Genomic DNA, 10851 nt, shown 5'->3' on the forward strand with positions numbered 1-10851 from the left:
CAGAAAGGAATCCTGGGTTTTCCTACCTTAGCTTGTGTGGTCCCCTAAAATCTTAGCCCGGGTGAGTTGGAGTCAGTGCGAGAATTGTTACCATTTCCCACACATGCATGTTAGGCTTTGGAGCACGCCCCCTGCTTCCTCTGGGATAGACCATTTTTGCCTTTGAGCCTAACTAGAAAAGTCAGTCCTATAAAACAGCAATCTGAGTGACTTTGTGTTTCTTTTTTAAATGATCACTGATGCATATCCCAAGTTCACTTCCAATCTGTTTTAAATTCCAGGCATTGAAGAAGACAATGCATTTACTGCTGCAGGTAAAGATTTAATCTCTGCTTTGGCCTCCAGGTGATTAATACATGCCTGAGTCTGAATGTCACGGAGGGTTTTCCTCTGGATACGAACACCCTGCTATGTGAGACCCTACCCTATAGAGAGAAACACACTGTGGGGTGTTGCCTACATGACGGGCCGCTGCAGGATGTCCTACATGGAAAAGGCCGCTCCAGTGACTCGATTCCAGAGTGGAATTTCTTAAGAACCAGAAAAAAAACCAGTGTGATGACTTGAGATACCACCTTGATCACGCGGACAGAATCCTACCACATGCTGCCTGGCAGTCGAGGACAGAGATGACACAGAGAAGGACGTACAGGCTGACGGCGTACGAGAATGGCCAAATCTGAATTTGCTTTTGCAATTTTTTCCCCCCGATAATTAAAACTACAGTCACGGAAGAGCTGCCACATACTGCAATGGCCGTATTGACGAGGGAACTGAAGCCGAAAGTGAGGGCAGGACGGAAGGGCAGCAAAAGTCATGCTGTGGGGTCAAGGCCAAGATCGCGAAGACTTCGTTCAACATTTGGCAGCTGCTAACGGCTCCTTTCTGTGCCGTCCGTTTCTCCTCCACCACCCGGCACGACCTGCTCCCCTAAGCTCAGCCGCAGGGCCTGTCTGTTAATGAAAACATGTAACTCTCCAAAAGCTACAGATTTTGCTCCATCTTTAAGAACAACTACCGCTTTGCGTTCTTCGAAGGTAGAACGTTCAACACAGCTTCCGGCTGTGTTCTTGGCGGGACCAGCCCGCTGTAGCTACGCATTGGTTTCCGAGGGTTCTCACCTATGTGATACTTACATATGGGCTTCAGGGCTCCTGGAGGTGGTGTCTGGTTTGTTAAAACAGGAGAGACTGGAAAGGAAGGAAAACTATTCTGGTTAATTACATTTTAACTACTTCTAAATCTAATAATGCTTGAGTCTGTCAGCAATATGCATTGCAAGCCTGGTATCTGCAGAACACCAACTTACTTTTGTAAGATTTCCTTGTCATGGATTGTAGATGCCATGGCAGTCATCGAGTCTCCTAGAAATACCCAAAGGGTTGCAGCCACGTGCCAAAGGAGCCAATAAAGCGCTGGAGAGGATCTGGGGGAAAAGCGACCTCTGGGTAGTCACTGGAGGTCAAGTGTATGCATGAAAATTCAGACATAGATAAATTGGGGGACATCCTTTGACTGAATTATAAGATGTACTCACACTTAGAAACTCACAGGCTCAATGAAACTGTCAGATTCCTCAGCTATAACCTGACATTTCTCATTTCAAACCAATGTCTCTGTTATTTCCCGACAAAAACTTTGTCCCCAAATAATTCACACAACTGGCCTGCATTCAGGGAAAACCAGAGGGATGAGCCCCCAGCTCTAACACTCACACTGGAAGGACTTTTAATCAGACCCCATATAAGGTCAGGAGCTGGGCTGAATGAAAATGGATTTCCTGTTATAATGTAATTATACTCTACTGCAGGCAAAACACTATTCCCTAAAACACAATTCAATTCGCATTGATTAAGTTATAGTGTCTCTTATATTTAGGCCGACAAAACGAGGAGGTATAAGATGCAGAATAAAAATGAGATTGACCTTGCAAAGATCAAAAGAGCGGACGCATTCTCCAAGCTTAATTTTTTTTAACTGTTCATGTAAGGAAAGTGTTTTCTCGAGCATCCCTACAGGGGACTTGGCCTACGAACTGGACAAAGGAAGTGAGTATGTGTGTGGTACACTCACTTGTGTTCTGAACGCAAACGTTATTATTTGAGGATTTGCACAAAATATGACATTGAGATATCCATGAAGAGAAAGGAAGAAAAGATCAATTTTCAACCCAACAGGATTACTATTTAGATGGAGTCTCAACTCCAGCGACTGTTAAGTGCCCTTAACAAACCACCTGTCCTGAAGAGAAGAAATCAAAGCACAAAGAGCAACTATTTGAGAACTCTGAAAAGCAAACCATAAGTGTGGACTGGTAGGGACCTGGGACTTGAGGCCACCTGTGGGGACGGGAGGGGTGAGTTTCTGGTGGCTTCTCCTCTCTTCTCTCCTGGCTGTGGCCTGAGGACAGCCCCAGTCACCAGACCTTACAGCTCTGTGTTTTGGGCCAGAAAACCAAGAAAAGGGGCTCTCATAAGCCAGAAAGCGTGAGAGAATCCCCGTTTCCGCACCCCCATTTCTTTCTTTTTTTCCTCCAGGCCCTTCCCTGAGAGCAAAGCTCTGCCAGGTGGCAGAGAGAGCAGCTATGACTCAGGGAAAGTCTAGATTTCAATCTAGAGGACTGAGAAAGGGGTCCTTGGGAGCCAGAGCGTGGTCAGGGAATCACAGACAGGAGACGAATGGAAAAGGAGGGCTCTCCTAGTGCTCTGTGTGAATGGGCACATGTCCTCAGCTTGTCCTTGCACCGTGCACATGCAGGACGGACACAGAGCAACGTAGCGGAAGCTTCAAGAACCGTTCAGCTAACAGACAGCTGCCTACATCCCAGGGAAGCTCTGATGGTCCGTGCATGAGACAGACACAAAGGAACGTAGCAAAGATTTAAAAAACTGAAGCGACACTGGAACCACCACTCACAAGAGGCAAAATAAAACTTGTGGTAGGAACCTAACCAGATGATTGCCTGCTAAACAGCAATCAATCAACATCTTGCAGAAGATTTCATCAGGATACAGAGTCTCACGACAAACACATCAAAAATGTCAAAAGTTGCTCAGCATACAAAGAACCAGGAAAACAGGAACGATTTTCAAGGGAAAAGAAAATCAACAGATACCAACCCTGAGCTGACCTAGATGTTGCAATTAACAAAGGCTTTTTTTCTGTGGCTATTATAACTGAAAAATACAATGTCTGATACAAAACAGTAGAACAGAGTTGACAGAGGAAAGAGCCAGTGAACTTGAAGATAAATCAAGGGAAATGATTCAGTTTGAAGAACAGAGAGAAAGATAATTTTAAAAAAATTGAACAGAGCTTCAGGGATCTCTGGAAGAACATCACGACGTCTAATACTTGACCCTTGGAGTCCTAGACAGAGAAGAGAAAGAGATTGGTGCAGAAAAATATTAGAAGAAATAATGACCCCCCCCCAAAAAAAAATCTCCCAGTTTGGTCAAAGACACAAATCTATAGATTCAACAAGCTCAGTGAGCCATCAAACAGGATACAAGAAAAGAAAAGCAGGCCCAGATATTTTATAATAAACCGGTGAAAAACCAAAGACAAAGGAAAGATCATGAAAGAAGCCAGGTAAAAGCGACATTACACGTAGAGAAATGATTGGAATAATGCAGATTTCTCGTCAGAAACTGTAGCGGACAGAAGATGGTTGAACAACCTTCTGTGGTCTATGAAAATATTCTTTGGGAATGGCAGCAAAATAAACACGTTCTCAGATGAAGGAAAACGAAGAGAATTTGTTGCCAGACTTGTTGAAGAAAAAAAAAAATCCTAAATGACGTCCTGCAAAACGAAAGAAAATGACACCAAAGGGACACTCGGTACTTCAGGAATGAAGAACAAACGACAGGAAGGGTACACGTCGGACTAAATATAATAGACAAGTTTCTTAAGTTCTCTAAAATATTTTACAGTAAAAGAAACTGGAGTGGCTATATTAACATCGACAAAGTAGACTTCAGAACAAGAAAGATAACCAGGGATGAAAAAGGACATCACGTGATAGAAGGATTGATTCACCAAGAACACACCCCCCCCCTTCCTAACTGCGCATGCGGAATGAAAGAGCTTCAAAATCCAGGAAGCCAAACGTGATAGACCTGTTTAGCAAAAAGCATGCATTTCACTGCATGATAATTTCAAATTAGATAATGGAATTTTTTTTAAAAAAGTAAAGAAAGCCACTCTTCAGCTGAGTCCAGCCTGAACTACCGGTCCAGGTCCAAAGACAGCGGCGGGATGCGGAGCAGAGTTCTAAATCACAGCGACATGAGAGGGAATTCGCATTCGTTGTGGTGGTTTTATTCTGATAAAATAGAATAAGGAAGATAAATGTTCTGTGTCATGTTATTAAAATAATAACATAGTCAACAATTGTCAATAGATTATTTTTAAAGTAGGGGAATATTGCCCTTCGGAATAAAAATATCTCGATGAGCTCAATAAGGCAATATTAGGTTTTTTATTATGTGTATAGTTAGTTTCGTACTCCAGAATATTCTCATCTTTGGACTCTTTTCCCTTTCTCTTTTATTCCAAGAAGGCTAGTAAAATCCCTATATTCCTTCCCCGCGCTTGGAATAAAAATATAAGGTAAAGTGTAGTTCAGATGCAGAAATCAGATTTCCATATTGTCAGATGAGTCCATCTCCAGTGGGCAACGACAATCATATCGAGGCGTATTTTAATTTTTTTCTTTGAATGCCACGCTGTTGTCACAGCAACATTGTGTTTTGGACACTGTAGATTAGATTAACGTATATTTAAGAGGCATATTGTGTAAACAGGCTCCCCAGCAGAGATGACCATTAACTGACCTGCAGCTTTGGCCGATGACGTGTGAAGATACAAGTTTGTCAAATGGTATAGAATGCTAAGAACAGGTACTTCTCAGCATTTGGTAATAGAGAAGGTTCCATAAATACTATTTTAAAATAATATCTGTGTTTTGGACACTGTAGATTAGATTAACGTGTATTTAAGAGGCGTATTGTGTAAACAGGCTCCTCAGCAGGGATGACCATTAACTGACCTGCAGCTTTGGACGATGACGTGTGAAGATACAAGTTCGTCAAATGGTATAGAACGCCAAGAACAGGTACTTCTCAGCACTTTGTAAATGAGACGGTTCCGTAAATACTTTTTTAAAATAATATTTTAAAATTATATTTTAACAACGCCTTTACCGTAAAGCAAAAACATACAATTTTCTTTAGTAATTCCTTAAGAAGAATTTTTATTCCCATGAGAGGACTCGAAAATTTCAGTCCCAGGCACAGGAGCATCTTAATGTGCCCCTTTCTTTTCTCTGAAGCTAGAAGAGAATTTGTCTTACTGACCCCTTGTGTGGAAATACACCTGGGTCTAATAACCTTGTAGATGTTTCTGAATTTTGGAATTTTGGGTAGGTGGTCAGTGGTAACCTAGAGGTCACAGATCACAAGCCGGGAAAGATGATGCTGAGCCCAGGAGCTTTATCAGCTGAACTCTGTGCCTTTCTTCAAGACTTGGCCAAAAACTAAAACATCGGTGCTAGTGCGTCAGGGGCCCAGTGAGTTCTGTCCCATCATTCGGGGCTTTAGGCTGGCTTTTGAAATGTAAAATGAATTAAAAAAAAATACAACTCCATGTTAAGTATAAAAATTCTTAAATAAGGCAAAAATGCACCCATCCCTCTGTAATTCCGACTGTGAAATGAATCCGTTTTCATTTACCTTTGATTACGAGCCACGGATTACAGTTGTGGCAACACTTAGCTTCTATCATAAAATCCAGAACTAGGCCTTCTAAATTAGCTTTCTAAATCGTATTGATTTAAGTCTTTTTAAACATTTAGGATAAAACCGTGGAGTTGTTTAAAACCTGATGTAATGAAACCCTAATAGAATCCATGTCTTTTGTTCTGGAGATTTCGCTATATGACAGGTCAGTCCATGACCCTAAATTTGCCCCCGCGTGAACTGATCCAGCACAGGTCTGCGTCCTGTGAATGAACACTCGGCAAAATCTGTTTCATTTACTTATGTGGATTATTTAAAATGAACACTAGTTTGTAAACCATCTTAAGCATCGCCGTCGGATTGAAAGGGCTATCTAGAAATGGTAAAATACTTGCTTTGTTCCAATTTGATAAATATTACTCGTTTGCGTCAATTGGGGTGAATTGTCATTTGTTCCCTCAGCCTGGGCGGAGATGGGTTTGGAGCGAGTGGTCCCGAGGGCAGGAAAGGGCAGAGGCTTGAAAGGTCTGAGGTCCCGGCGGTTCGGCGCGGGCAGGTAGCACTTGGTGTCAGATCATCCTTGTGATGGATGCACGGCGGCCACAGCAGGGGTCACTGGAGGTGGCGGCCCTGTGTGGACCCCAAGTCGCCCCTTCCTGCCCGCGAGGTCACCCTCTGCCGGGCCGTCTCCTGCACTCCCAGGGCGGCGGGATCTCGTACTTAGTGAGGCCGGAGGGAAGCCCAGGCTCGAGCTGGGATCCACCTCCCAGACCTGCTGGCCAAGCATCAGTTAATGAAACACCTGATAAAGCAGAGGACGTGGACACGTGGAAAAAGAAGAAATAAGAAAGGAAAACTTACCTTTGGGAAACTTTCCAAAGATGTTCACTTGCCGAGTGAGAATTATGTACAAACAAATAAAAGCTGTAGATGGATGGCGGGTGAATGGGTGGATGGATGGGTCCTGGGCAGGTAGATGGATGGATGGATGGTGGATGGATGGATAGGTGGTGGGCAGATGGATGATGGACGGATGGATGGTAAGCAAATGGGTGGAGGGTGGATGGGTGGATGGATGGGTCGTGAGCAGGTAGATAGATGGATGGATGGTGGATGGATGGATAGGTGGTGGGCAGATGGATGATGGACGGATGGATGGTAAGCAAATGGGTGGAGGGTGGATGGGTGGATGGATGGATAAAAGGTTGGATGGATAAAAGGATGGATGGGTAGATCGATAAATGGGTGGGTAGATGGAACTACTCTTAATTATCTTTTGGAAGAGGAGGCCTGGGAATCAGGACTTTGGAGAATTCTACTAGAAAAAAACCACGTGTGATTTTGCCAGGTCTGTAAGTATCATACAGACAGGTCCTTTAGTTAATGGTCAGCATCATCAACAATGATTGATTGAGTGCCTACTGCGTTCCAGGTGATGAAGATATAGCAAGTGAACAAACAGACAGCACTGCCCTTATAGAGCTTACAGACAACAAATAAACAAGCAAATAAGCCCAGAGAATGTCAGAGGGATGTAGAGAAGCCAGAGCAAGATGATGGGGCGTGGGAGGTGAGGGAGGGTCCTGAGGCAGCATTGGATGAAACAGTTGTAAATCACTGAGTGTCCACCACAGAGGAAGCATGCTGTATGACTTGTCTGAGAAATAAACACACGGATGAATGGGAAGAGGGAAGAAACCCCTGACAGCAGAGCTGGCCCTCAGTGGGAGCTTGCTGTTCTGTGGGATAGTGACGATTTCATAGAACACCGGTGGCCAAAAGCGTCCGGCGTGCGTGCCGGACCAGTGCGAAGACAAGAGCCCTCGGTGATCAGGCCTGCTCAGACCACAGCAGGAACACTGTTAGAACCAGCAGCATGACCAGCATCCCCCATCCTGGCTAATGCGAGACGGCTGCTTTTCCAATTACAGGTCGAGCCTCACGTGGTTCTTTCCGCTTTCCGGAGAAGAGTTGAGATATCGAAGTATCGATCACCCCTGCTTGCCGATAGCACCCGATCCACAGCCAAGCTCCGCTCCCTCGGGCCACCCCCACTGCTACCCCAGTCTCCCAACTAAACCCTGTTAAGTCTTTCCAGTTTCTCTCTTGCTGAGACACCTCATGGTTCCCATGGTGTACGGGTTTATGAAATGAGAAAAAAAAGAAAAACTCCAACTTGGCCGACTACAGGTGTGTTCTTGGTGGGTTTTGGTGGGAAGGCACGTACAGTAAAGAGGGAACATACATTCACTTATTTGAGCTGAGACAGTAGTTCAATATTCTCTACTTTTCAAAACTTGAGGACAGATTCTCTCCCTCTATCTTTACACTGGAGGCTGAAGACAAACTAAGTTCTGACTCAGAAAAAGCCCACAGGAAACGTGAGGAGACCTTTGGGAATCAAAGTGTAGTTTCTGTTCAGGGGACAACAGGGAGTTCTCACCTGAAAATTCCGATACACCTGTGGATCAGGGACTCCGGTGCGCTGCGCAGAATTTGTTTTTGATGATTAGGTTTGAAACACAGTAGAAACATCAAGGATGTAGCCTGCTGTCCCATTACGTATGAGTTAAGGATGGGAAACACAGACAATAATCGTTAAATAAAACCACCCAGCCGGCTCCGCCCCGTTCAGCACCGGCTGTCCTCACAGGTCTGTCACCTGTGGCACAGCCGTGTTGGAACCTGTCATTCCATTTAACTTCACACTCGGCTCTCAGTTGCAATTAATATTCTTTAGGTAAAAGTCTCCTCTAATAGCAGAAATATGACAAAAATGCTGGCTGAAGCCCTGTGGCATCATTCGGGTGACATTTGAGTCATTTTCTTGAACCTCTTCTGAACGAGCCTCCTATGCAATCGGATGAATCAGATCAATAAATAGAGCAGGTAGTTATCCGTCACGCTTCCTCTTCCGCCAGCACTGGCACTATGTGACGCATCCCTCGGTGGATTCGATCCAGACCCGGCCTGTCACTGCTTTGGCAGCTCATCCTTCTTTGCGAAGTGGCCTCCTAGGTCACAGGGATGGCGATGGACGTCTCTGCTAGAAAAAGGATGCCTGAAAGAGAAGCATCAGCCCATCTGCCCACAAGGTCCCAAAGAAATGTAACCTTTTCAAGGCAAATGTAGGGGCTTGTTTTTCAAAGCACCTCATGCAGATGAAGGCCCACGGCAGAGCACTCTTATAACTGGGAAGCAGCCATTTTCTCACATGGTCGCCTGTTTCGAGGAGTAGGTGGGGGAGCCACACCAGTCCAATTCCGCCAAGTCAGTCCTCTCAGGCACTCCTGAGGGCCAGGGGCCCCCTGAGCACTCAGGGCCACCCTCAAAAGGGGTCAGTCTCACATCTCCCACCTTCCAACAATGTCAGGGTCACACAAAGCATGTCAAACGCAGCGAAACCAATGCCCAGCCAGACCTGGGTCCCCATGGCAGATCCAGCGCGGACCAGCTGCAGGCACCTGGGCGGGCTTCAGGACCTCGTGCAGACTCACTTCTGTCATCTGAAGAGCAGGGATGTCGCCATAGCTCTGTCCCTCCCTCCTAGAGACTCAGGTGTGTGCTGCCCACAATGCACAGAGCCTAGGATACCTGCATAAACATCGACATCATTATTATCCCACTTGAAAAGTGCTGAGTCTACCTAGGCTGTCTGCTTGCTGTCACGTGGGGGCTTGCCAACTCTCACCAAGGAGACAGGCCTGTGGGCTATGGTAGGCCCTGTGTGTTGGGCTGGCAGGCTCTTGCTGTCCCCAGAACCACGTCTAAACTCTGCACTGCCCCAACGGGCTGGGCACTCACATGCTGCCTCAGCAGATGCTGGTGGAAAGACCCTAAAATTGCCTTCCCTGAGTCTGAAGGAAATGTAGAATTCTAATTACCCTCCACACCAGTGCCAGTTCTGACTTCCTGTCAATCTGGGCTGTGAAGAGGCCCTCGAAGCCGATGCGTGCTGCGTGAGGGCCGGTTTGGTAAGTGTGCCGATGGCAACGGCTCCCGCCTCGGGACGCAGTGCCTTTTACAATGCGACTCCTCTGCTGCTCCCATTGAGATGCCCCCATCCCACCTGTTATGGGCTGAGCCGTCCCCCCACAATGCATATGTTGAAGTTCCAACTCCAGTACCTTGGAATGTGACTATTTGGAAGTAGGGCCTTTGCAGAGGTGACGAGGGTAAAATGAGGTGTCCTTAGAAGAGAGAGACACGGGATGCATGCATGGAGGGAAGACCATGTGAGGGCGCAGGGAGAGGGCGGCCATCTCCAAGCTGAGGAGGGAGGCCGCAGAAGGAACCAACCCTGCTACACCTTGATCTTGGACTCTCAGCCCCCAGAAGTGTGAGAAATAAATTCCTTTTGTGTAAGCCACTCAGCGTGTGGCGCTTTGTCAAGGCAGCCGGAGAAGACTCATACGCCACCCTTGAATCTGGCCTGGGGACTTGCTTTGACCAGGCTGCAGCAGAGGTGACCTTGAGGGACTTCTGAGCCTGGGCCTCCCTCGAGAGACCCTGCCGCTTCTGTTCTGGCCCCCACGCTGCCCTGAAATGCCCCCAGAGCCAGCCTCTTGGGGGACAAGAGACTCCATGAAGAGGGAGGCCTGAGGCCAGCCAGCAGCAGCCTCCAGAACCGTGAGTGAGACAACTGGGGCCACACGAGTGACCCCGGACACCAGCAGCAGGCTCCTCACCCACTATGAACCCTGTCCAAATTGATGACTCCCAGAATCATGCGCCAATGAAACGGCTGTTGTCTTAGGCCACTAAGTTTGGGGTTGTTTGTTACACAGCAATAGATGACTGAGACAATAAACTTTGGCTAGAAAAAGTAAAGAGAGAACCCACGTGCCAGGCTAAAAGGATGTTCAAAAATTCATTCATTCAGCAAAGAGTGTGTGAGCACCTACTGTGTGCCAGACACTGCTCTAGCTGCTCCGGCCACATCAGAGAGCAAAACAGAGATCCTGCCGCCTTCACAATGACCCCGACAAACAAAATGAGTAACTAAGATGTGATAAGTGATATCAGGAAAACTTTGATGTAGGCTGGGTAAGGGGGTGATTAATACAGGGGGAGGAGAGGGCAGGTTGGGGTTTCAATAAAGGTTGTCGTG

The sequence above is a fragment of the Pteropus alecto genome, unplaced genomic scaffold (assembly GCF_000325575.1).
Source record: "Pteropus alecto unplaced genomic scaffold, ASM32557v1 scaffold125, whole genome shotgun sequence".
NCBI lineage: Eukaryota > Metazoa > Chordata > Mammalia > Chiroptera > Pteropodidae > Pteropus > Pteropus alecto.